Raw genomic sequence first — 6,278 nt, 5'->3', positions numbered from 1 at the left:
CTGGCTGGCGGCTCCCCTGAAAAAGGAGCCAAACGGCAGACTTTTTTCCTTCCGACAACTTGCTCCAAGACACAGAATGTTCAACAGGACATCTAAACAAAAAAGAAGGAAGAAAGGGAAAAAAAAAAATAAAAAAAATTAATTTGCATAAGTACAGATATATTTTGCCGTGTGTGCTCTTCTTTTTCAAGAATCGCCAAGTCTTTCTTTTTGACAGCTTTGTTTTCCCCGAGTGGGGAAGTGCACCAGTCCTGGAGGTACTGCAATACCAGGTTGATGCGTGGAGTGGACAGAGCAAGCTCCCATTCCATCTCCCTGTTCCAAAAATCAATTTACTATATGGTCCCCAGATAGAGGACGTATCAGATATTAAACTGATAAGAACAGATTTTTTTTTTTTTTGAACGGTCTCCACATCTCCCCTTACAACCGTCCCTTTCCTCCAGCAAAGTAGTTTATACTACTTGCAACTATACGCCAATTAGTTCTCCAATTAAAAGTTTGTCACGAATTAAAATAGAATTTGGTTAAAAAACTGTCAAAAGAAAGACTTTGAGCTAAAGCTCTCCCTAACCCAGATTGGTTAAACAGTTAGCGTTCGCCAGTTGTCTTGTTGCCAAATCTTTTGTGCCTCTTGTTTACCCTTGTCTTTGGCATCAAGACAGTAATATGTGTATAAATAACACAACGCTAACTTAACACACTCCTCTGGAGTTATGTTTTTGTGCTGTAGCACTAGTAGTGATCTAGCTTTCCACAAGGCTTCTTTTGCTGCAGATGTGATTTGATAGAAAAGGATTTTTTCTAGTTTCCCTCCTCCCTCCTGTATCCCTGTCAAAATCGATTCGAAAGTTAAGGTCTGCTCTCCTGTGAGAGCGAAAGTCAGAATTTCAAGTTTTGCCCACACTTGTTTGGCAAACGCGCAATTCCAAACGAAATGTAGTGTTGATTCGTCTTGCATACATTATTCTCTAGGGAATGTTGCTGTTTTGGCAAGTTTTCTCCTGTGCATGAAGGATTTTAAAGGCAGTGCGTTTGTTAGTAGCTGCCAGTTTGTCTCTCTGGGTGTTCGTTACTTTTGCTTTCGCAAAGGTTTTCCAAACTTTGTCTAGTTTGTTTCCCCCTAGGTTGCCCACTGGTTCCGGGGTTTCATTTAGTCTTTTTTGTTTTAGCATGTCTCTGGGTTCCACCCATATTTTAGTTAAAAGTTCTTGATCTTCCACTGTTGGCAGGAAATTGCCGATGCTTTTGTAGAAAAAAGGCGTTTCCATTGGTTTTGGTAGTGTATTACTTCTCGGTATTATCTTGTGCTTTTCCAATATGTTTGCTGTTGCGTACCTTATAAACGGCGCTGCCATCGATGCTGAGTGCTTCAGCGTGTTTAAGCAAAACCCTACATAGTGTCCTGTAAGGAAGTCTTGTATTTCTGGTACACCCCTTCTTCCTCTCTCCTTTATTTTGTACATAGTCTTTCTTGCGACGCGGTCCATCTTTGAGTTCCATTAATTTTTGGTGGGAAGATCAGTGCCAAAAACAGCAACAGTGGGAGGATGACTGCTTTCATGAGCAGCACTTTCCCTTCTATCGTTAGCTGTCTCAAAGCCCAGAAATTTATTTTTTATTTCTCTATTTTCTGCGTTGTGCTTTCCCATTGTTTTCTCCCGTCCATCTGTTTGTCAAACAGCAGTCCCAGTATCTTCAAACTGTCTTCTGTTTTGTTTACAGGGCATGGTGTGAGATTGTTCCATGTTCCTATCGTTAGTAATTGGCACTTATGTTTGTTCAGTTTGAATCCTGCCGCTTTGCAAAAAAGTTCAGTCTGTGTCACGACCTGGTTCACAGATTTTGCATCTTTGCACAAAGCTGTTACGTCGTCCATGTACCCTATGGTTTTTACTTGCTCTGGGGTCCCCGGCACTGGGGCTCCTGCTCTGTCTTTGTGTGACCTCAGTCTGATATGTAAGGGTTCTACCGCACAGATGTACAGAAGTGCTGATAACGGACATCCCTGCCTAACCCCTGATAATATTGGAATTTGTTCAGTCAGCTCCCCGTTGATGCGGACTTGACTGTAGACTCCAGCGTATAGCGTGGAGATGTGTGTTAGAAAGGGTTTTGGGCAACCCATTTTCTCCATTTTCTCCATTATCTTCAACATAAATGGGTGAGAGACTCTGTCGTATGCCTTTTCGAAATCTAGGCTTAGAACCCCCAAAGGCATTCCTCGATCTTTTGCTGATTGTATCGAGTCTCGAACGATCAGTAGGCTTTCATGTATGCGTCTGCCCGGGACAGCGCACGTCTGGTCTGGATGTACTAAGTGCCTGATTACTGCTCTTAATCTGTTAGCAATAACTTTTGCTAATATTTTGTAATCTGCATTTAGCAATGTTATCGGTCTCCAGTTTTTGACGTCCGCTTTATCCCCTTTTTTGTATAGCAAAGTGATCATCCCCTGTTTCATGCTGGGGGCTAGTTCCCCTGTTTCATGCTGGGGGCTAGTTCTCTAGTTTGGAAGACCACGTTCACTAGTTCTAGTACTGCCGGTCCTAGGATATCCCAGAAAGTGCTGTACCATGGTAGACCATCACTTCCCGGTGTTTTCCCCTTTGCAGCACTCATCACTGCTTTGTGCGTTTCTTGTAACGTGAATGGCTCGACCATGTCTGCTTTTTGATCGGTACTTATGTTGTCTTGAACAGCTTTTCCAAAATCAATTGTCTGTTCTTCGTCCAACTGTTTTGGAGAATACAAGCCTGTGTAAAAGGATTGTGCTACCTCTAGCAATCCTGATACCGTGTTCCTTGTTTCCTCTCTTGAGTCTCTGAATTCAGTAGGTAAAACCTTCTGATGTTGTGCTGCTTTGAAGAAGAAACGTGTGCATTTCTCGTTCTCTTCAAATTCTTTCACCCTTGAGTTGAAGATAATAGTTTTCCCTTTATCGTGCATCCATTTCTGGATTTTGTCCTTTACGTCTTCGAGGTCATCTTGGACGTCTACCCCTCTCTTGTAGTAAGTGTAAAAAGATGTCCAACCAAAGAACGCCCCTTCCTCCATTATTGCTCTATATATGGTTATTCTCTTGAAAAGTAAAAAGGATGTCCAATAAATTCATTGTCCAAATCAAAAGACTTATCCTACTTTTCTTACCCTAGCACCAAAAAATAATAGTGTCCAGAGAAAAACCCCTTTCTTCATTAATCCACTGTTATTGGTGATCTCTATATAAATATTCCCTTACAGAGTCACTATCATAGAAACAAATATGAAAGGATGTCTTTAGGTCAACTGACCTTCACTACTCTCTCTGAGAGTCCTATATTTTACTTGCTCTGGCACCAAAGACAAGTGTCCAGACAAAAACTCCCCTTCCTTCATTAATCCACAGTCATTGGTATTCTCCATTTAACTATTCTCCTAAAGAGTCACTATTTCAGAGACAATTATAAAAGGGTACCTTTTAAAACTAGTTATATAGGTCAACTGACCTTCACTGCTCTCTTTGAGAGTCCTAATCTTACTTGCTCTGGCACCAAAAACAAAAGTGTCCAGACACAAAACTCCCCTTCCCTCATTAATCCAGTATCATTAGTGTTCTCTGTGAAAAGGTGTCCTAAATCTAATGTTTTAGAACCTCAACAACCTTTATAGGGAGTCCACTATCTTCCCAAGAATGTCAAATAAATAAAGAGCTCACTTTATATGCCTTCACTAATGTTCTGACAATTTAAAGCAATAAAACTTGGAGTCTGAACAAAACCTCCCTTTCTTTCAGAGCTCTCAAATGATTAACTAACTCCCTTCCATGTACTCTAATCCCCTATACCAAGTATTTATTAGTAGGCCCACGTTTTCAGTATGTCATTCTCCTAGGCCTCAGGATAAAAAACAACCCCCTACAAGTTCAGGTGTATTTTTGCCTTATAATGGCTTTGCTCATCACAAGCAGGGATTTGGGCCTTTATATAAGGCAGTGATCCCCAACGTGTAGCTCGGGAGCAACATGTTGCTCGCGGCACCGTAAATTGTTGCTCGCCAGTTGTTTTGGGCCATGGTGTCTAGGCCTAGAAGGAGGTGCTGAATGGATGAGACCTCAGTAGCGTTAGAGCCAGGACAGAGACCTGGACTGTGCAAGAATGTTGGCCAATGAGCCTGCTGTGGTTCCAATTGGCTTATTTTTGTAGATGCAACATTTGAGTTTGTTGCCACCATGCAAATTATTTTTCAGTAAATGTCCTTACTTATTAAAGCAGTGTCGTTGTTAAAACCCTGTCATCTTCAAATACTTTGCCCAGCTGATGTATTAATGAGCCAAATAATTGAACCTTGTTTGTGTCCTGGAGGAAATGGTCCTATTCTATTCCTTTGTATAGATAGCAGGAGCATAATGGACAAATACCTGGCACACATACCCAACCTTCCTTTATTCATAATTTGCATGCACTGCTTTTTGTACAAGTCACGTTTGTGTTTGATGCCAACATTGTCATTGTTTGAGACTCTCTCAATCTGGCACTTGGAGAATGGGCTGATAAGGCAAATGCATGACACAGTTTTCATTATTAATTTGCCCTATGTTCAATTCCAATTAAGTTACTGTTAATACTTTTAAATTAACAAGCCAATGGGCCTCATTACGACCCTGCCGGTCCGGAAAGAACAGTAGCAGTAAAAACGCCACCGTTCTTTCCGGACCGGCTGATTCAGAGTCCTGCAGGCGGGAGGTGTCACTCCCGCCAGGTCTGAATGCCACCCGCCTGCAGGTGCAAATGGAAACACCGGCTCCGTCATAGACGGAACCAGTGTTTCCATTGTCCCCATCCCCATGGAGTCCTATGGGACTCCATGGGAATGGGGACTTGCAGAATTCCACCTCCGGGTCATCGGGGTCATAATGCCCCAGTGATTCCAGGAATCACAGAGGTGGAATGGTAATACGGGTCCGGCGGTAGCTTCCAGCACGGTTACCGTCGGACTCGAAATGAGGCCAATGAATCCAAATGCCCAGCTAACACCAACACACCACTCTATGAAGTGGTCGTCAAATGCTCAATGTTTTTACCAATGTTTGCCACTATGTTTTGTGTAAAATCCCTTTGGTGCAGAGATGAAAGGTTCCAAATCCTTTAGAAAATTATCGTTTTTATTCCTAACCTCTTTTTCACCAAAGTAATAGGCCCCAGGGTCTTTAGAATGCACTATTTGGCATTACATGAAAAAATGATTCTTAGGATGTAAAGCAGGGGTCCCCAACCTTTTGTACGCAATGAGCAAAATGTGCATATCAAATTAAATGGTAAGCAACATCAATTTTTCGACAGAACATATCGGTGCTGAGTTGGCGGAAAAATGACTGCAACACGAATTACAAATTTAATAAACTAAAGACTGCTAATAGAGCATTTTAATTTGCAGTACAAGTTATCTAGAGCACGTGCAATTTTAGCAAAAATACATTTACAATGCCTTTCACTTATTTTGACATTAAGTGGTTGTTTATAGGAAATGTTGAGGAAATTGAGTTGCGACCAGTCAAGTTGTTCATTATTGAAGTCTTTCTTTTTTGTAAAATCTCACCTGCTTCTGTTGAAAAGGATGTAAGTACCATAAGAACAAGAGTATACACTTAACCCCTCATGGAGGTTTATACGCCCATTTACTCTGCAAATCTGTTTGGCTCAGTTTTACCGAATCCTTTACATAATAGTTTCTCAATTCCACTTTAGCAATTTTGACAGTTTCCCAGGAAGAGAAGAGAAAGTGTCTGAGCACTAAAGCATTTCTTGCTTTCCAAATGGCCATCTTTACGCAAGAAATTGTGATCCACAATTGTTCCCATTTATTAGCCTGCCAAGGCCCGATATGTTTGTCAAAGATTACCATGTTTGCATCCACCTGAACAGGGTCAATGTAGGGTACCATCAAATCCACCGAACCTACCCACACCTCCCTGGCAAAAGGACAGTCCCATAAAGCATGCTCTACTGTCTCCTCAACCTGACACCCTCTAGGGCACAAAGGAGTAACGGCCAGCGACCTAGTGAACATGGTTCTTTTGACAGGCAAAACCTCATGTGCTGCCTGCCAGTTCAGCTCCTGATGCCAGTTACCAAGCTCTTTCCTGTGAATCTGTTTCCATGCTTCTACCGCCACTTCTTCTGAGATCCTTCTAGGACAAAAAATAGGTTTTTTATTATCAATATAAAGGACCACTTCTTTAAAAGAATTCCATGAACTCATTTCTAGCTCATGCAAAGAAAACTTTCTGATAATCTCCA

At 41.7% G+C, this 6,278-nt stretch overlaps 1 pseudogene; it reads right to left on the bottom strand.

Annotated features, from left to right (window-relative positions):
• Positions 1 to 235: 235 nt before the first annotated feature.
• On the bottom strand, positions 236 to 411 carry LOC138460381 (U2 spliceosomal RNA; annotated as a pseudogene).
• Positions 412 to 6,278: the final 5,867 nt, after the last annotated feature.

This window comes from Ambystoma mexicanum, chromosome 4p, assembly GCF_040938575.1.
Source record: "Ambystoma mexicanum isolate Mex_15411 chromosome 4p, UKY_AmexF1_1, whole genome shotgun sequence".
Classification (NCBI taxonomy): Eukaryota; Metazoa; Chordata; class Amphibia; order Caudata; family Ambystomatidae; genus Ambystoma; species Ambystoma mexicanum.
Note: the sequence above shows the minus strand (reverse complement) of the source record. Positions and strands in the feature narration are given on the sequence as shown.